Source organism: Acanthochromis polyacanthus, chromosome 9 (genome assembly GCF_021347895.1).
Source record: "Acanthochromis polyacanthus isolate Apoly-LR-REF ecotype Palm Island chromosome 9, KAUST_Apoly_ChrSc, whole genome shotgun sequence".
Taxonomy (NCBI): Eukaryota; Metazoa; Chordata; class Actinopteri; family Pomacentridae; genus Acanthochromis; species Acanthochromis polyacanthus.
In genome coordinates, this window is record NC_067121.1 from 7,049,269 (window position 1) to 7,070,216 (window position 20,948).

The 20,948-nt window shown below is 40.2% G+C and overlaps 2 long non-coding RNA genes across 9 annotated transcripts; one reads left to right on the plus strand and one right to left on the minus strand.

Annotated features, from left to right (window-relative positions):
- The first annotated feature begins 11,306 nt into the window (after positions 1 to 11,306).
- Positions 11,307 to 18,380, plus strand: LOC127535368 (uncharacterized). Of its 4 annotated transcripts, none has more exons than XR_007944203.1 (3): positions 11,307 to 11,752; positions 11,860 to 11,927; positions 18,159 to 18,380. It is a non-coding gene; the product is annotated as an uncharacterized LOC127535368 (long non-coding RNA). The 4 variants fall into 4 exon arrangements; XR_007944204.1 differs by lacking the exon at positions 11,860 to 11,927 and adding an exon at positions 18,001 to 18,068; XR_007944202.1 differs by lacking the exon at positions 18,159 to 18,380 and adding an exon at positions 12,017 to 12,162.
- Positions 12,553 to 17,260, minus strand: LOC127535365 (uncharacterized). 5 transcript variants are annotated; one of them, XR_007944194.1, is made up of 6 exons: positions 16,795 to 16,912; positions 16,602 to 16,651; positions 13,336 to 16,523; positions 13,111 to 13,203; positions 12,860 to 13,008; positions 12,553 to 12,719 (listed from the first exon to the last, which is right to left on the minus strand). It is a non-coding gene; the product is annotated as an uncharacterized LOC127535365 (long non-coding RNA). The 5 variants fall into 5 exon arrangements; XR_007944196.1 differs by adding an exon at positions 17,145 to 17,260 and having other exon boundaries at positions 13,336 to 16,985; XR_007944195.1 differs by having other exon boundaries at positions 13,336 to 16,264; positions 16,343 to 16,856.
- Positions 18,381 to 20,948: the final 2,568 nt, after the last annotated feature.

Consider the following 20,948-nt stretch of genomic DNA (forward strand, 5'->3'; position numbering starts at 1 on the left):
CATTTGTGATTTTTTTAGCTACTTGTGAACCTGTTGACTGTTTGAGATTCTCTTGCAGAAACCTTCTGACTGTTCCTGAATTTCACCTTGTGTCCAAGACTGAATGATTTGAATCAAATATCTGATGGTGAGTGTTCTGACAGATCCTGCTTGAAGTCAGCGTGGGGTTGCCACCTGTCCCTTAAAGTACGGAATCGTCCTTTATTTGACAATTATTTGTAGCGTCCCTTATTGATTCAATACAGGACACTAATTGTTCCATATTTTCATAAATGTCCCGTACACGTCTGTCACACACGCATCAAAACTGCATAATAAACAAAATAAAACACAGGAAGTATTAAGGGCAGCCAGTTTCATCTTCCTTAGACCTATGTAGCGAGGACCAGATGCGAGGTCCAGCGGATACACTTCTCTGTTTGCCGGTCCTGTCACGGATTTCCTGGTTACAGACGCTGCTGCTCCCGCATGTTTAAAAATGTCTACACCCGAAACTCCACCACATCCAAAGAAGCAAAAACGTTTTCAAAAGCACAGATGTGAGTGGGAAGACTGGAACCCTGGCAATAGGTACAGGGCAAACTGTGTTTTCTGTTGCTCATGGACGAGCTGAAGTAAGGCAGCATCAGGAGACCAACATGTAAGAAACATGAGAACAGAGAGAACCCAACCAGCAGGTCACAGTTTATCATCATCTAATCATCTCCTGAAGTCCCTTTGGTAAGAGACATCAGTACATGGTTGTGAATTTACCAGAGGATGATTATAGTCAGACTAATGTGGCCGTAGACTCTACAGTATTTTAGTGACTCAATAAATACATAAGTTGTTTAATAGTATTTTAAATGCTTTTATTTTTTTAAATATAATTTATTTAATAGCCTATATGTGATCAATAAATGGCCTTTGCCTATGTAAAGAAAAACTCACTCAGAACTCTGATATATTAAAGCTCGTGTCCGGAGTTTGAATCGCAGCGTCTCCCAAAACACTGTTGGTCCCTCCCTCTGATTTCGCCCCTTTATTTGTGCACACGTGCAGTACATGAGAGAAGTGCCCGGAGTGCTGCAGCATCTCGCCTGTTTTGCTGTTTTCCACTCTTCTACATTTAATACATTTAGTAAATAATAAAGGAATTACGTTAGAATGCTGTATTGAGTCTAACTTGTCCTAATACCAAAATAACATGAATCTGCTAGGACGAACCAGTAAAGTTTCAATATGTGATTACACTCGTGTATCCCTCTCGATGACGTTGTTTATCAAACTTAGTGCATTTACGCGTGTATATGTGTTACATTGTTTATTTATTTCTATCGAGAGTTCAGAATTGCATGACTCCTCTGACGAAGAGTATGTCCCAGACGCCCCAACATCTTCCTCCAGAGATCGGGCATCTAAACGAAGCCGTCAGGCGGGCTATGGAGGCCGTGGTCGGGGAGCGACGCAAGCACCCCGAGCCAAAAAACGTCCTGCAGTCTCTTGGCCTGACAAGCCGTGGGATTGGTAACTTTTCTGGAAGTTGCTGATCCCTGATACTCTCTCAGCTCCTCCACAAGCAAAACAAATGTGCACGCGGTTGCGTAGCGCGTAGCTCGCCCACCTCTGCATGGGCTTGCTTGCTGTGCGCGTAACCGTTGATTGACAGCATGACAAAGCTGAAGCTCGGACTTGATTGGTCGGCAGCGACCGGCGCTTTTTGGAATAACATGGGGGTCTATGAGAGGAAGGCGGAGCTCAGGAATAAATTTTCATATCGCGTTATACTAACTTTATATTATAGTATCGAACTAGACTAACACATTTAAGCTTTGTTAAAAAATGATACATAAATTGAAAACAAACGGAAACTCCGGACACGAGCTTTAACGGTACTTGTTACAACCCCAGCCCAAAAGTAGCTGTCTTTCAAGCTACAGAAATAACATTGGTGTCTATGAGCAGCCGGCTGTGAACAGGGACCGTCTGCAAATTGCAAAACTGCTGCAACAGTGAAGAGACACAAATATTCAATAACCTCACTCTGATACACTGTAGTGTCACAAGAATCACTGCAGCCTTCAACTGACTCCAGTTGACACCAGTGTTATTCCTGCAGCTTGATAGACAGCTACTTTGATAAAACTGGGCTTGTAGCACATTGTCTGCCTTACAACGATGGGAAAGAGGCATCGTTTATGTTTTAACAATATATGTCTAATTAGTTATTAATGCCGGAAGTCTGAATCTGTGAATGTCTTTTCAATTTTACTGAACTGTGGCCCCGAGGAGTCGTGGTGGGCGTCCTTTATTTTCGTTTCTGAAAGGTGGCAACCCTAAGTCAGCGTTCACTTGTATGTTGAAAACGTGATGGAGTTTCACCAAATGAGACACAGTTAAAGGTTTTACAATCACAGAAAGAAAGCATTAATTTTGTAAAACCACTGAGACCCAGTTTAAACTCTGTGTGATTATTAATTACACTGATTTCACTTCAGTTGAACCATTTTGTGCAGCTTAAACTGTGTTGTAAACATGAATCAATGGACATAAACAGCCTCTGAAAGATCAACAAATTTATATTTATCGATTAACAGCCAAACCTCAGACTTCCTAAACTGCAGACTTTGTGATTTTCTAATCATATTTGTTTCAAATTGCGATTTCAATTTAAAATTTAGTCATTTTTCAGCCCGATGTAAAAACAAGGCTATCAAGCATTTGCTGTTCATTAAATATGTAATAATGTATTCACTGATTAATTTGTCAACTACTGAATTTATCACCAACTATACTGATATTCAATTTATGACGAAAATGCGTTTGTATGAATTTCAAATTGTAGATTGTTAACACTGAATATGTTTAGTAGTTTTATTTCATTGTTTATCTATGACAGAAAACTGAATATCTTTGGGTTGTGGACAAAATAAGACATTTGAAGACATTGTCTGGAATTTCAGGAAAGGCTGCTGGACATTTTTTTTTTAACCATTTTCTGACATTTTACAGATCAAACATGTAATCAACAACATCCAAAATGTCTTAGTAGATTAATCAACTGTGAAAATAAGGATTTGAAATAATGTTCCAACCTTACTGTTCTCATCCTGAAGCTGTGGAAATGGAATCCCTCCTATTTACACATAATGTGGATTTTATGCCACTGTATTTGAATCTTTGTTGTACAAATGACTATATGAATAACACTGCTGTTATTGAAAAATAAATAAGGACAGAAATAAAGAAAAAAAATAAATATGAACACCAAAACCTTCAGTTCATAAAAATGAATGAAAATATTGTGTCTGCCACCAATTACATATAAACTTATGATCAACCTCTAAAAACGATCAAATTTCAATCAATTAGTTAAATGAGGCAGCAACCACACGAGAAGACATTATTGACTTTATTCTGAGCTGGACAGAAAAATCTGAACTGAATCCTAAAAACCACAGAAGTGTAACAGAGTGTGTCTCCCTCTAGTGGATGTTGTGGAGTTTTCTGTTGTCTTTGCTCCAAAGGTTTTTGTACAGAGTTTTACTGTTTCCTGTCACTGTGGGCTGCAGAGCACAGTAGTACACAGCAGAGTCTGACAGATGAAGATTCTGGATCTTCAGAGGAACTGATGTCTTGTTGAGTTCAGCATCAAATCTGTCTTTGTGGAACTCTGCAGCATTATCCCCAGTTCCATAAGTATCGCGTCGTAACATGTACATTGGGTATCCATGTACTTCTTGCTTGTACCAGAACAAATAGGAAGATGTAGCGGTTGTTTGAAAAGTACAATCCAGTGTAACTGTGTCTCCTTCAGCAGCAATGACATCTCCTGATGGCTGCATCACTTTGTCTTCTCCTTTACACTCTGGAGAAGAACACAACATGCAGAGGAAGAGATGAATCAATAAAGATGATTGATTAAAGGAGAACAATGTAAAGGGTTTTATTCCATGTAGATTAAATGGAACTTTGTGATCTACTAGTTTTTCTCAGTGAAACTCTGTTCATGTTAAATATGTCACCTACCTCTTATTGTGAGCACAAACAAAGTGACAAACAGACTGAAGTTCACTGACAGCATCTTGAAGATGAAGACAATCTGTCTGTTCTTGGATCAAACTCCACTGTCAAAGTTTGTGTCTTTTCTGTACTTGAGTCCCAGTTTAGCTCCTCCCTTCATCCTTTCCTCCTTCCTCTCACAGCTCTGACTAACAGAGTGTTTGTCTCTGCTGATGATCTCATTCACTCTCTAACTTAAGATCATTGGAGGAGAGTAACATGTACAACTGTGTGTCGTCTGCAGATTTCCTGACATCACCAAGCAGAAACATGCATATGTTAAACTAAAGAGATTCTTTTGTTGACAGTTGACACCTAAATGAAGAAATAAATGTTGTTAAAGACCGTATTGGATTGTGAACAGCTTTGGACAGAAACACATGAAACTCTGTAATCCTGTTATTTCCTGCTGCTTTGCTTTTAAATCACATTGCTGAAGATGAATTTTATTTCTTCTAGACATTAAATTGAAAACCCAGTGGTTTCTACTGTTGTATCAGAAGAACGAGGGACAAGTTGCCATTGCAATATCCCTTTTGAGAATTTATTTCTATTTCTGTAATGGAACAGTCTGATGCTCTGAGTCCAGATGATTTCAGAAAGGGAAACTGAAGCAGTCTTTCTGAATGTGAGACTTTTGTTATTGGCTGAAAATATAAAAGCTGATCCTTTGACATGTGATTCAACTCATGTCAGATCAGAAAGAATTCACTGAACTGTCTTAGATGTTGTTCCTTATTGATGCGGGTATAGTAAGTTATAGTGGCTGAATGGAAACATTTCATTTGTTTTCAGATTGGGGAATTGTGGCAATTTTACACACAAATAAAGTTGTATTTGCAAAACTCTTTAAAGGGGTTCAGTATCTCCAGAAATGCTAAAATAATGATGTGGACTCATTCATAGGATCACATAAACTGGTGTCCATAGATGTCTATATATTGTCATCATGTGTGCAAAGTTACAAGTTGCTTCCATGTTGTCTTCATGTTGAGATTTAACAACATGTGAGGCTCATTCCTCCATGGATTCACATTTCATTTATGAGCAGACAACATTTTAAAGAGTCATGACAATATCTCTGCTGGACTTAATGTCAAGTTTGTATTTTCTTTCCTTTCTAAAAGTTGGATCTTGGCTGTGTGTCAGAATATGTAATATTGGAAACAACACATATCATCAGATGAGATCACTGGAATGATTGATCTGATGGTAAATGGTGTCTGGATTCACCACTGACAAAGATGAAGAGGATCAGAATGATAAAAATATGTCATCAGGTCAGTCAATAGCAACATGTTTTATTGCACCTGATGTTGTTGTAGTTTGATAAATTATCATCTTGGACACAATTTTCAGTATTTAAATCATAGATAAACTCTAGATGTGTTTTTGTAAACCACTTTCCCCTCAAATCCTCTGCAGCATCTCTTCTGGAGGCATCACTGATCTGCTGCTCCTGTCAATCCTCCCACAGTGTTTCATCAGCAGCTGTAACCACAGTGACTGTGAGAAAACAGGAATTAGCACAATCCATCTGATATGAAGCTGTGCTCTCAATACCACTTCCCTCCTCTTTGAAGAGGAGTCTCATATCTGTGTTCAGGTTTTTGTACAGCCTCTGCTACACTTTGTATCACTGTGTCTCTAGAGCACAGTAGTAGAGAGCTGTGTCTGCCAGGGTTAGCTGATTGATGGTCAATGTAGTTGATGTATCTGTTGTTTCTGATCCATATCGCTTATCAGGAATATGTTCAGCTGAGCTCCCCTTTGCTCTTTTCCAGAGTATAAACTGAGGAGCCTGAATGTCAGAATGATGTTTGTACCAGTAAAGCCTAATTCCAGTAGCATCTGTCTGATAGTTACATGTGAGTGTGACAGATTCTCCTTCTGTTCCACTGACTACATCTTGTATAGGAGAGATTGTGTCTTCAGCTTTTAGTCCTGAAAAAAGTAGAGAAAATGAAGCCATCAGACTCACATTGTCCATGAGGCTGAGAGGAGAAGACAGTGGAAAATGTCACCTGTACAGTGTTACTCTGTGGACACAAACAGCTCAACTGGAGCTCAGATCACAACTAGATTGTGCAGAACTTGATGACAAAGACAGAATATTGAGTGATTTCAACTGTGAACATGAACACAGCAGGTTAAAGAGAAATTCATGTGTTCATAAACTCACCTATGAAGTGAGATGAAAACAAAAAGAGGTAAAGCAACATGTCTTTGGAGTTATTAAAGTCAGACACACATCAGATGAACAATGTTCTTCCACTGCAGTACGTTCATCAGTTCGGTGGTGAGTTGATTTTCTCAAACATTTCTGCTCTGCACACAGAAATGATCTGATTGGTTGAATTGAATCAGTGGGCGGTACCAGAGAAGACCTTTTAGTCGGTTGTTAGTTAGAAGCCAAAGTTGAACCAGTGAGATTTTTGATGTTGTTAAAACAGTTCTGCCACATACATGTTTCACAAATGTTCACTCTGTGTGTTTTATGACAAACTCTAACAACTTGATGTGTATTTACAGCAGATAACTGATCGAGTGATATTTTAGGCTTTTGAGTCTCCTCTCAGACTTACAGGTGAGGAGGCTTTGATTGTCACTCAGGATATTTCAGTCTTCCTTCAGAGTAGCTCAACTCTGGTTTATTAGTACAGTACAATGTAACAATCAGTGAGTTTTACAGTCCAGCAGCACCAAGAAACTGAAATTCCCACAAACTGTCTCAGTGTTAATACAGTGCCTTGTGAAAGTATTCGGCCCCCTTGAACTTTTCAACCTTTCGCCACATTTCAGGCTTCAAACAAAGATACAAAATTTAAATTTTAATTCAAGTCAAAGTCCAGACCTGAATCCAATGGAGAATCTGTGGTCAGAGCTGAAGACTGCTGTTCACAAACGCTCTCCATCCAACCTCACTGAGCTCGAGCTGTTTTGCAAGGAAGAATGGGCAAGAATTTCAGTCTCTGGATGTGCAAAACTGATAGAGACATACCCCAAGCGACTTGCAGCTGTAATTGCAGCAAAAGGTGGCGCTACAAAGTATTAATGCAAGGGGGCCGAATAATATTGCACGCCCCACTTTTCAGGTTTTTATTTGTTAAAAAAGTATAAAATATCCAATAAATTTCGTTCCACTTCACGATTGTGTCCCACTTGTTGTTGATTCTTGACAAAAAATTTAAATTTTATATCTTTATGTTTGAAGCCTGAAATGTGGTGAAAGGTTGAAAAGTTCAAGGGGGCCGAATACTTTCACAAGGCACTGTATGTCAAAACAATGACTGAAATCTCAGAGGAGGAAATTCACAGAGACTCATTATGTCTGACTGGAGCTCACAGAGAAGATAAAGACGGAGATGATGGTGAAGAATCAGATCGTAGAAGTGTAACAGAGTGTGTCTCCCTCTAGTGGATGTTGTGGAGTTTTCTGTTGTCTTTGCTCCAAAGGTTTTTGTACAGAGTTTTACTGTTTCCTGTCACTGTGGGCTTCACAGCGCAGTAGTACACAGCAGAGTCTGTCACTACAGCAGAGGAGATCTTCAGATCCATTTTTGTTTCTTCTTTTCTCACTGTAACAGACAGTCCAGGGACTGGATTTAATGATATGTCTCCCGATTCCAAATGAGAGATCAGGAACTCTGGTGCTTTTCCTGGATGTTGTCGATACCAGAAGAAATAATCAGCAGCTCCTTTGGTGTATTTGCAGGACAGAGTCACAGTGCTGCCTTCTAAACTGGACTCTTCATCCTTTTCTGCAGTGAGTTGTTGACAGTTGACACCTAAAGAAAGAGATAAAAGTTGTTATTGAAAATGTCCCCAGTGAGGGAACAATAAAGTTCATCATAAAGTTTATCTGATCTTATTAGATTCTGGAATCACAATATTCTCATGTTGTATGAGGTTACATACCTGTTAAAATGTAGAGAAGCAACACACAAAACCCACAATTATCCAACAGAACCATGTTGAACAAAGTAATGTTTATTGATAGTGAGTTGAATGTGGAAGTTTGTGTCTCTTCTATAGTTCAGTAACAGCTCAGCTCCTCCCTGAATCTCTCCGTCTCCTCTTTGATCTGTAGTTTCTTCTCTGTTTGTGATTTTTTTTTTTAGCTCCTTGTGAGCCTGTTGGCTGTTTGAGATTCTCTTGCAGAAACCTTCTGACTGTTCCTGAATTTCACCTTGTGTCCAAGACTGAATGATTTGAATCAAATATCTGATGGTGAGTGTTCTGACAGATCCTGTTTGAAGTAAATGTTCACTTGTATGTTGAAAATATGATGGAGTTTGACCATATGAGACACAATTAAAGGTTTTACAGCCACACAAAGAAAACACTGATTTTGTAAAACCACTGAGACCCAGTTTAAACTCTGTGTGATTATCAATTTCAGTTAAACCATATTGTGCAGCTTAAACTATGATCATTCATCAGGGGACATAAACAGCCTCTGAAAGATCAATAACTTTATACTTATCAATTAACAACCAAACTTCATACATCTTAAACTGCAGCCTTTCTGATTTGCTAATCACATTTTCTCTTATTTGTCATTTCCATTTATTAATGTGTAATTTTTCAGCCCTATGTGAGAAATGAGACGATCAGGCATTCACTGTTGATTAGACATGTAATAATGTATTAATTGATTAATTTGTCAACTACAGAATTTATCACACTCCGGCTTCCTCCCACAGTCCAAAAACATGCTGAGGTTAATTGGTTACTCTAAATTGCCCGTAGGTGTGAATGTGAGTGTGATTGTGTGTCTGTATATGTAGCCCTGTGACAGACTGGCGACCTGTCCAGGGTGTCCCCTGCCTTCACCCAAGTCAGCTGGGATAGGCTCCAGCACCCCCCATGACCCTAGTTAGAATAAAGCGGTGTATAGAGAATGGATGGATGGATAATGATATTCAATTTATTCAAAAAATAAGTTTTTTTTATAAATTGCAAATTGCAGCTTAACACTGAAGATATTTCGTACATTTTTAGGTTATTTTTTGCTTCTCCATGACAGTAAACTGAATGTCCTTAGACTGTGGACAAAATAAGACATTTGAGGAGGTTATGTAGAATTTTAGGAAAGGCTGCTGGACATTTCTTCACCATTTTCTGATGTTTTATAGACAACCTAATAATCAATACATTCAAAATGTCTGAGCAGATTAAACCACTGTGAAAATAATGTCAAGTTCCAACCTTACTGTTCTCACCATGAAACTGTGGAAATGGAATCCCTCCTATTTACACATAATGTAGATTTTTTCCTCTGTCTTTGAATCTTGGTTGTATAAATGGCTACATGAATAACACTCCTGTTATCAAAAAATAATTAAGGACAGAATTATTTCCACTGGTGTTATAAATCCACATGAACTCTTAAAAACATGAAACAAAACACTGAATCCAGGACTGGAAGTAGTCTCTAACTATCTGTGGACCAAATTAAAAGCTTTATCTTCTGTTCACTGTAATGTAAATGTTTTTCCCATTATTATTATGGGTAAGAATTAAATATAAATACCAAAGCCTCCAGTTTCAAAAAATGAATAAAGATATTGTTTCAGCCACTTATTACAGACACTGATGATTAATGTGTAAAAATGATAAAAGTTCAGTTTGAAATCGATTTCCCAATATTCATAGAGTTAAATGAAGCAGCAACAACACAAGAAGACATTATTGACTTTATTCTGTCAAGTACAGAAAAATCTGAACTGAATCCTAAAAACCACAGAAGTGTAACAGAGTGTGTCTCCCTCTAGTGTATGGAATAAGATTACTGTCAAAAGTATTCATCCACGATTCTAACCATTCGTATTCGTAATGTTAAACATTTGTATGTTAATAAAAAATTTGTACACAAAATTCTGCTGTCATATGCATGAGTTTGACAAATTAAGGGTTAGGATTGTTTTTATGAGTATGAACCTAAAAGTTGTGAGTGCAACTCTAATTTCTACGACTACGAAGTCTTCCCTGTGAGGACGAATTCAAGTTTATGGGTACGAGTAGAAAAATACTGGAATGACGTCACATAGGTCACAGGGGAAGGTAATCGAACACAGATTGCTCCAAACGCGCATGCGCCATTTATAAAGAGTAGACGCCGGGTGGACCCGGTGGACCAACCGGGGCAGGTGACGCCTCACAGGTCAAGTAAATAACACCTCCAACTTCTTGTAATTTATTTATTTCATGAAACTGTACTGTTTTAATTGATATACAGTTTATGGACGAAAGACGGTACTGCTTAGCTTGCACGCTAACGAGCCGGGCCGGTGACACATTAGCCTTCTAATGCAAGGAGGCTAATGAGGAGGCTAAGGAGGCTTAATAACAAAACAAACATAATTTGAGATTATGAATCGTGGCAATTGGCGTATGAATCAGCCCATTGTACAGCCTAAATTGCTGTAAATTAAGTCCAGTTTTAGTTCTTTGCAAACTCAGACACGTGCATTAGTTTAGTTTGCAATGAATCTGGCGGAGTTCGGTAAAGTTGGAAAGATATTCACAGATTCGGACTTCCGGCATCAATAACTCATGAGATATATGTTGTCAAAACATGAACGATGCCTCTTTCAAATCGTTGTAAGGTAGACAATGTGCTACAAGGCCAATTTTATCAAAAGTCGCTGTCTTTCAAGCAACAGAAATAACATTGGCGTCTATGAGCAGCCGGCGGTGCAACGAGTGAACAGGGACCGTCTGCAAATAGCAAAACCGCTGCAACAGCGAAAAGAGACACTACACATATATTCAATAACTTCACTGTCGAGCCACCAAAATCACTGGAGCCATGAATGGGCTCTTGCTGGTCAAACTACAACTCTTGCTTTGGCGCTAAATCAAAAATCTGAATTTTAAGGAATTTTTATGTTTTGTATGATTATTTTATGAGTATTAAAATGGCACTTTTCTTCATGTATGTGGTATATTTTATATAACACACAGGGAAAATGGCATAAGGGCATAGTGTACTTGCTGTGACCTGTGCTGGTCAGACCGTCAGGTTTATTACCTCCAAGTATTGTCTGTACAGTCCTTAACTAGAAAAATATTACTCTCAGTTTAACATTATGGTATAAATGAATCAATTGACACTGAAACTTTGCAATAAAGTGTCTTATCGTCTTTCTTCTCAATCATCAGTACTTGAGGTGACAGTCTAAACAGTTTGTTTGGTATATTGGTGTTATCTGATACTCTCTTTGGTAAGGATTGTAAATTCCATTACTATACAGAATTATGTTGTAACGGCCAGGTATTTGATAGCCCAGCCTCACTGTTTATTTCCCACATGCTCGAGTAATAATCATGTGTGCGTCCTGCTCACGAGTACACGCCCCGTTTTTTTTTCATCTCTTACCTTATTCGTCTGTTGTTCGCGTCACCACTGAAATTGCCTCCTTCCTCCTTCCTGGAGAATGGCAGCTGTTTGCTGTCTACTGGGGTGAGCAGACGCCACTGTTGCGCGGCCAGTGGACTGAGCCATCTTGCCCAGGGAGCGATTTCGGGGACCAGGAGGGACTGATAACAGAGTGCGGTAGTACGAGGATATGTGGAGTAGGAGAAACTTGCAGAGAATCGGAGAAAACCGGCAAGTAAAGAAACAAACAGCCTGGTTCCTCTTCTGCTTCTGCGACGTCATAGCGCCTGATTGGCGTGTCGTAGTGACGTTCCAAACCCGATTAACGTGAGTTTATTTTTATATATATTCGACTATGTAGTCCGGCATTAGTGGCAATATATATAATGAGTACAAATAATTATGATAAAAGAGAATGTATTTGCTTTGCCCAGTGCCAGTGTGTAGCCTCTGTTGGGTCTGACTTCTGCGTAACGTGACACGGGTCACGTGATCAGTACCTGTGAGTTGTTTTTCTTTCTTTTTTTTTCTTTCTTTATAATGAGATGTTGTCAATGCAATATTTTTATACTTATCTTTTTTTGTCTGCAGCTCCTTTACTGTTGTGGAGCTTTGTGTGTGTGGGCTGAAGGGCACCAAGGAAGAAAAGGACACTGGTGGGGGGGAGAAAACAGGAAAAATGTGTTGAAAGTATTGTCTGTGGCCATCAATGTATTCAATATATAATGCAAACTTGATTTCTGTCTTGTTGCTGGTTTTTTTTATTGTTTATTATCTTTGTGACACTCTCTAAGTAAAGGGCATGCATAGTGTTGGAAGTGTATGGTCCTTGTGTAACGGTGGGTAAAACAAACAATAGTGTAAATAAGATAGTAGCATATCCTATATGTTGGGAGGGATACCCAACTGGCACCCCAGTACAATAACTATAGAAGGGAAGATAGGGTCAAACTGTTACATAAAAAAGTGGCACCCCAGATGGGACTTGAATAGAGTGTTGCACTGTATGGAAACTTACAACATCCATAGAGAAGAACAAGTAATGTGATAAGAAGGAAGAAATGAGTACAGAAGATAAAACAATGGACGGTTTTATTGATGCATTAATTGAAAAGGTATTCCCCCCCAACCACAAAATGCTCTACCACCTGTAACATGCTCCACAGCATATTCACTTTTGGACATGGAATTGACAGGAGAGGATCTACTGAAGTCTCCGTTGTCAGCTCAGTCTGTTACTCCCCAACCGAGTGAGTCTTTGTCCATATCTGGAGTTCAGTCCCAAATGGTGAACCTAAATCAAAAGGTGGATGGAATGAAAAATAACATGAAAAATGAGTTGGATAACATGAAAACCACTCTCATAGAGATAATGAATGAGAAACAGAAAGAGTATTTGGGACATATGGACGCTCAGATGGAGTACATTCTCACTCAGTTCAAAGCGACGTTGAGTTGGAGATTGAAACATCATCATACGGAGGTTCTCCAGGAAATCAGCACTCTGCTTGCCCCAGTGACTGGAAGTGTTGCCTGTTTATATGAGGAGTTCACCCGCTTGCAGGGGGAGCTCTCTCATTGTTCTAAATTAGTGAAAGACATGGCAGAGGAATTTAGTGCAAGAAGTCAACCTAACCAGACAGATATGGTAGATCAATCCACTTCAATTGTTTTCCAAGACCTACCACCTATAGTCACTTTTAGCAGGTCAAGACTTGAGTCTACAGCTCGTCATCCAGCAATTGGAGAACAAACGGCGCCAGTCCTTACCACCTTGCCTTTAAAGAAAAACAGAGAGACAGGGAAAAGTCCAATTAAGTTACAATTTCCTACATATGGGAAATTAGAGGATCCTTCAGACCCATTACAGTATTTAGAGCGCTGTGAAGACTATTTATCGCTTAACTCACTGTCCGATGAAGAGTTGATGGCCACATTACGTAACGTGCTACACGGTACAGCCAGAGATTGGTGGGATGTTGCAAGGTATAAAATTCACACTTGGACAGATTTCCAAGACCAGTTCCGAGCTGCGTTCCTCTCTGAGGACTATGAGGATGAGCTCGCTGAAAGGATACGAACTCGAGTTCAAGGAGAAAATGAAAGTATTAGAGACTTTGTATATATGTATCACTCACTGTGCAGACGCTGGAAATCGAATATTGAGGAGGAAGATATTATTAAGTTGATTCTAAAACATATCAATCCCTCCTTGGCCAGCCAACTGCGTAGTAGTCGAGTCACCACTGTGGACGAGCTTGTTCGTTTGGGCCAGCAGTTGGAACAAGATCGAGATAATCAACATCACTATGATCAACGGAGGCGTGAAGCTGCAACACCCAGGCCTGCTGAATCTCGACCACCAACCACTGAACAAACTGTGCGGCCGAAGACACAGAATTATAATCAAAAACGGCCACTTGAACCATTCTGTTGGCGATGTAAGGGGAACCATTTACCTGTCGTTTGTCCACATGGAGGCTCTAATCGGACCTCATCACCACAAGGTCCTTCTCAGCCGGTAGCGAGACCATCTCCGGTCCAAAACAAACCTGCCACTGTTGGGTCTCTTACTACTTCGGAACCCCAGAGTGAAGTTGGGGTTGCTTTTACCCCCCCGGGTCGATCTCTGCCAGTCCAGTTAAGAGTTCCTGTGACCCTTGGACCTTGGCAAGGAACTGCTATTCTGGACACAGGATCTTCATATACTCTGGTCAATGAAAGGGTGTGGTCAGAACTTAATGGAAATATTCAGCCCTGGGAGAGAGGGCCTTTGTATTTGGCTGATGGACAAGAAAGACAACCGTTTGGATGGAGCGAAATAATCATTACTGTACAATCCCGAGCCATTAGACTACCTTGTGTAATCCTGCCTGTTCAAAGCCTTGCTTTTTCTGTGGTGCTGGGTCTTGATTTCATATCCCTTTCCGGTCTACAATTTGATGTGTCAGAGCAGAGATACTGGTTTAAATTTAACCAGAGAAAACACTATCAGTTCCTGCAAGAGTCAGCCGCATTGTTAAACTCACCCTCACATCAGGTTGCCTTCTTCTCTGCTGTTGCTCCAACCCAATTATTAACAACTCCATCATGCCTTGATCTCTTCCAGAACGCTGTCACCCAGGCTCACCTAGACGAATTTGGTAAAAGATTATTATATTGCCAACTTCAGGAAAACTCTGCTGTGTGTACTGACGTTTTGGGATGTACAGAGGTACTTACCCATAAAATTTACCTCTCGCATGATTTGCCTATTAAACAAAAACCTTACAGAGTTTCTCCGGCCAAACTCCAAGTAATTAAAGAACATGTGGATGACATGCTTAAAAGGAACATCATTGAGCCCTCATCCTCACCATATGCAGCTCCAGTTGTTCTGGTACCAAAAAAAAGTGACCCCAAACCTCGCTTTTGTGTTGATTTCAGGAAGGTCAATGCTGCTACTCAGACGGACTCATATCCTCTGCCCAACATCCAAGAGATCCTGGAATCACTGGCTGGAGCTAGGATTTTTACCACTCTAGACCTTAACAGTGGATATTGGCAGGTCAAAATGGATCCAGACAGTTGTGAGAAGACTGCCTTTGTATGTCCATATGGTTTATTTCAGTTTAAAGTGATGCCATTTGGATTAAAAAATGCCCCCGCTACTTTCCAGCGGTTGATGGAGATTGTCCTTGGAGAGCTGCGTGGAAAAATCTGTTTTGTTTATCTTGATGACATTATCATCTACTCTCATTCTCATCTACAACATCAACAGGACATACAAAAGGTCTTGGATAAATTGCGTGAAGCTAACCTCACAGTCAACATGAAGAAAAGCCAGTTCTTCCGGACTTCGCTTACATTTCTGGGACATGTTGTGTCATCTGACGGTGTAGCAGTGGACACCGAGAAGAGCAAAGCTGTGCAGGATTTTCCCGTCCCTCAGAACCTGAAACAGCTTCAGAGATTTTTGGGCATGGCTGGCTGGTATCATAGATTTGTACCAAACTTCTCCACACTTACAGAACCATTAAATGCACTAAAAAGGAAGGGAGCAAAGTATATTTGGACTCCTACATGCCAAACTTCATTTGAGAAATTAAAACAGTATTTGATCTCTCCGCCAATCCTTGGACATCCTGATTTTAACTTGCCCTTTGTGGTTTATACCGATGCCAGTGATGTTGGTTTAGGAGCTGTGCTGGCCCAACAAACTGGACTGGGGACAGAGCAAGTGCTCGCCTTTGCTAGCCGTACCCTAAACGCAGCAGAGCGGAATTACTCCACTACTGAGCAGGAGTGCCTAGCTGTAGTTTGGGCGATTGAAAAATGGCGTTATTACCTGGAGGGGCGTCACTTTACTGTGATTACGGATCATTCTTCTCTTGTCTGGGTTTTTAAAACACAGAAGCCAAGTACAAGGCTCATTCGTTGGGCCTTGCGCCTCCAAGAATTCTCATTTACGGTTGAGTATCGAAAAGGGAAATCCAATATTGTTCCTGATGCTCTATCACGAGCTCCATTGGAAATAGAGTTTCCCCGTGCCACCTGTGCTGCTGTGCTCCGTTCTAACAGAGACACTTTTAGTCCTCTTCATGTAACTGATGAAACTATTTGGAGAGCCCAACAACAGGATCCTTATGCTCAAGATTTATATAAAGAAATAATGGAAAAAGGAGAAGTGGCTGAAGATCTAACAACCCAGTACACAGTATTAGAGGATAAGATATACCGTGTGGTGAAGCTTCCCCATAAGACCATTTATCAAGTATACATTCCTCCTTCACTCCGTCCACAACTCCTCCATCACTATCATAATGATCCGCTCTCTGGACATTTTGGGCGATATAAGACCTATAAGAGATTACAAGCATTAGTGTATTGGCCACGAATGAGCCTGGATGTTCGTAACTATGTGCAACGTTGTCTCACCTGTCAGAAGTATAAACCAGAGACGCGCAAACCTCCTGGAAAGCTGCAACAAACCAAAGTGCATGGTCCTTGGGAAATGTTAGGGGTAGATTTGATGGGCCCTTTTCCACGTAGTTCCCATGGCAACATGTATCTTTTGGTCTTCGTTGACTATTACAGCCGTTGGGTGGAACTGTTTCCTCTACGTAAAGCCACAGCAGAGGTTGTCTCTCAGTACTTGGTTAAAGAAATTGTAACCCGATGGGGTGTCCCCACTTACCTCCTGTCTGACCAGGGTCCACAGTTCTTATCGTCTGTGTACGAGGAGACCTGTAAAAGGTGGAATATTTTCCAGAAGAAAACCTCTGCTTACCATCCTCAAACAAATCTGACAGAGAGAATCAATCGTAACATCAAAGTCCTGCTTGCTTCTTATGTAGAAAACAAACATACCTCCTGGGATAAGTTCCTACCTGAATTTCGTTTTGCCCTTAACACAGTTGTACATGAGCCTACTGGAGTGACTCCCGCCGAGCTGAATATTGGTCGTGTTCTCAAAGGTCCATTGGATGCTGAGTTGAGCCCTCATCTAGGGAACCCCGATACTGCTGCTTATGCTACTGCTAAGCAAATGGAGGAACTCAGAAGATTTGCCATGGAAAATCTGAAAAGAGCGAAACACAAGCAAAAACAACAATATGATAAAGGAAGGCGTGATGGTGAATTCAATGAAGAAGATCGTGTTTGGATCCGTACACACCCATTATCGAAAGGAGACAAGTCTTTCACCGCAAAGCTTGCTCCGAGGTGGAAGGGGCCTTACCGCGTTGTACGTAGAACCGGACCGGTGAATTTTGAAGTGGTCACTGAAGATACAGGAGAGGACCTTCGGGTGGTTCATTTAGCTCAAATGAAACCTTGCTACCCCTCAGCCAAGGAATGGGATAGAGCCCAGACAAGAAGGGTTCTTGAAATTTTTCGGGAAGAAAGTGATGATGAAGATTTTCCAGGGTTTGTATCTGATCTGGAAACGAGCTGTAGAAAACAATATCATGAGTGATACTACCTTTTTGGAATCATGGAAGAGTTGTAACCCTCTCTGGCTCGGTCTTCACAAGGGGGGGGGAGTGTAACGGCCAGGTATTTGATAGCCCAGCCTCACTGTTTATTTCCCACATGCTCGAGTAATAATCATGTGTGCGTCCTGCTCACGAGTACACGCCCCGTTTTTTTTTCATCTCTTACCTTATTCGTCTGTTGTTCGCGTCACCACTGAAATTGCCTCCTTCCTCCTTCCTGGAGAATGGCAGCTGTTTGCTGTCTACTGGGGTGAGCAGACGCCACTGTTGCGCGGCCAGTGGACTGAGCCATCTTGCCCAGGGAGCGATTTCGGGGACCAGGAGGGACTGATAACAGAGTGCGGTAGTACGAGGATATGTGGAGTAGGAGAAACTTGCAGAGAATCGGAGAAAACCGGCAAGTAAAGAAACAAACAGCCTGGTTCCTCTTCTGCTTCTGCGACGTCATAGCGCCTGATTGGCGTGTCGTAGTGACGTTCCAAACCCGATTAACGTGAGTTTATTTTTATATATATTCGACTATGTAGTCCGGCATTAGTGGCAATATATATAATGAGTACAAATAATTATGATAAAAGAGAATGTATTTGCTTTGCCCAGTGCCAGTGTGTAGCCTCTGTTGGGTCTGACTTCTGCGTAACGTGACACGGGTCACGTGATCAGTACCTGTGAGTTGTTTTTCTTTCTTTTTTTTTTCTTTCTTTATAATGAGATGTTGTCAATGCAATATTTTTATACTTATCTTTTTTTGTCTGCAGCTCCTTTACTGTTGTGGAGCTTTGTGTGTGTGGGCTGAAGGGCACCAAGGAAGAAAAGGACACTGGTGGGGGGGAGAAAACAGGAAAAATGTGTTGAAAGTATTGTCTGTGGCCATCAATGTATTCAATATATAATGCAAACTTGATTTCTGTCTTGTTGCTGGTTTTTTTTTATTGTTTATTATCTTTGTGACACTCTCTAAGTAAAGGGCATGCATAGTGTTGGAAGTGTATGGTCCTTGTGTAACGGTGGGTAAAACAAACAATAGTGTAAATAAGATAGTAGCATATCCTATATGTTGGGAGGGATACCCAACTGGCACCCCAGTACAATAACTATAGAAGGGAAGATAGGGTCAAACTGTTACAATGTGTTTGGACAAACAAGTACATTATGCCCTTATGCCACTTTTCCTGTGTGTTATATAAAATTTACCACATACATGAAGAAAAGTGCCATTTTAATACTCATAAAATAATCATACAAAACATAAAAATTCCTTAAAATTCAGATTTTTAATTTAGCACCAAACAAAGAGTTGTAGTATGACCAGCAGGAGACAATTGATGGCTCCAGTGATTTTGGTGATTGTACAGTGTGTAAGAGTAAAGTTATTGAATTTTATTACTAATAAAATGATAATTATAAAAAATACAAATTCCTTAAAATTCAGATTTTTCATTTAGCGCCAAAGCAAGAGTTGTAGTATGACCAGCAGGAGACAATTGATGGCTCCAGTGATTTTGGTGACTGTACAGTGTGTAAGAGTGAAGTTACTGAATTTTAATACTCATAAAATAATCATAAAAAATCCTTAAAATTCAATTTTTCATTTAGCACCAAACAAAGAGTTGTAGTATGACCAGCCGCAGCCGATTCATGGCTCCAGTGATTTTAGTGGCTCTACAGGGTACAAGAGTAAAGTTATTGAATAAATGTGTCGTGTCTCTTTTCGCTGTTGCAGCGGTTTTGCTATTTGCAGACGGTCCCTGTTCACTCGTTGCACCGCCGGCTGCTCATAGACGCCAATGTTATTTCTGTTGCTTGAAAGACAGCGACTTTTGATAAAATTGGCCTTGTAGCACATTGTCTACCTTACAACGATTTGAAAGAGGCATCGTTCATGTTTTGACAACATATATCTCATGAGTTATTGATGCCGGAAGTCCGAATCTGTTAATATCTTTCCAACTTTACCGAACTCCGCCAGATTCATTGCAAACTAAACTAATGCACGTGTCTGAGTTTGCAAAGAACTAAAACTGGACTTAATTTACAGCAATTTAGGCTGTACAATGGGCTGATTCATACGCCAATTGCCACGATTCATAATCTCAAATTATGTTTGTTTTGTTATTAAGCCTCCTCATTAGCCTCCTTGCATTAGAAGGCTAATGTGTCACCGGCCCGGCTCGTTAGCGTGCAAGCTAAGCAGTACCGTCTTTCGTCCATAAACTGTATATCAATTAAAACAGTACAGTTTCATGAAATAAATAAATTACAAGAAGTTGGAGGTGTTATTTACTTGACCTGTGAGGCGTCACCTGCCCCGGTAGGTCCACCGGGTCCACCCGGCGTCTACTCTTTATAAATGGCGCATGCGCGTTTGGAGCAATCTGTGTTCGATTACCTTCCCCTGTGACCTATGTGACGTCATTCCAGTATTTTTCTACTCGTACCCATAAACTTGAATTCGTCCTCACAGGGAAGACTTCGTAGTCGTAGAAATTAGAGTTGCACTCACAACTTTTAGGTTCATACTCGTAAAAACAATCCTAACCCTTAATTTATCAAACTCATGCATATGACAGCAGAATTTTGTGTACAAGTTTTTTATTAACATACAAATGTTTAACATTACGAATACGAATGGTTAGAATTGTGGATGAATACTTTTGACAGTAATCTTATTCCATACTCTGGAGCATTATCATCTCCATAATAACCGCATCTTAAAATGTATTTTGGAAAGCCATTTACTTCTTGTTTGTACCAGAACAAATTATTATCTGTGTAACTGCTCTCAAAACTACAATCCAGTGTAACTGTGTCTCCTTCAGCAGCAATGACATCTCCTGATGGCTGCATCACTTTGTCTTCTCCTTTACACTCTGGAGAAGAACACAACATGCAGAGAAAGAAAGGAATCAGTAAAGACAATTGATTAAAGGAGATCAATCAGCAGCTGTAGAAAGTTTCATTCCATGTAGAATATATAGAACTTTGCGATCTGCTAGTTTTTCTCAGTGAAACTCTGTCCATGTTAAATTTGTCACCTACCTCTTATTGTGAGCACAAACAAAGTGACAAACAGACTGAAGTTCACTGACAGCATCTTGAAGATGAAGACAATCTGTCTGTTCTTGGATCAAACTCCACTGTGAAAGTTTGTATGTTTTCTGTCCTTGAGTCCCAGTTTAGCTCCTCCCTTCATCCTTTCCTCCTTCCTCTCACAGCTCTGACTAACAGAGTGTTTGTCTCTGATGATGATCTCATTCACTCTCTCACATATTTATTGATCATCAATCAGTCATCAATTAATGATTGTATTTTCTAAATGATTTCCTGAGTCCTGCTTGTTTTCCATCTATTTAAATTTGCAGACTAGATTCTCTTTGGGCTGCACAGTGGTCTAGTAGTTATCACTTTCACCTTTCAGCAAGAAGATCCTGGTTCAAATCCTGGGGTGGGCCTGGGATCTTTCTGCATGGAGTTTGCATGTTCTCCCTGTGCATGTGTGGGTTTTCTCCGGCTTCCTCCCACAGTCCAAAAATATGCTGAGGTTAATT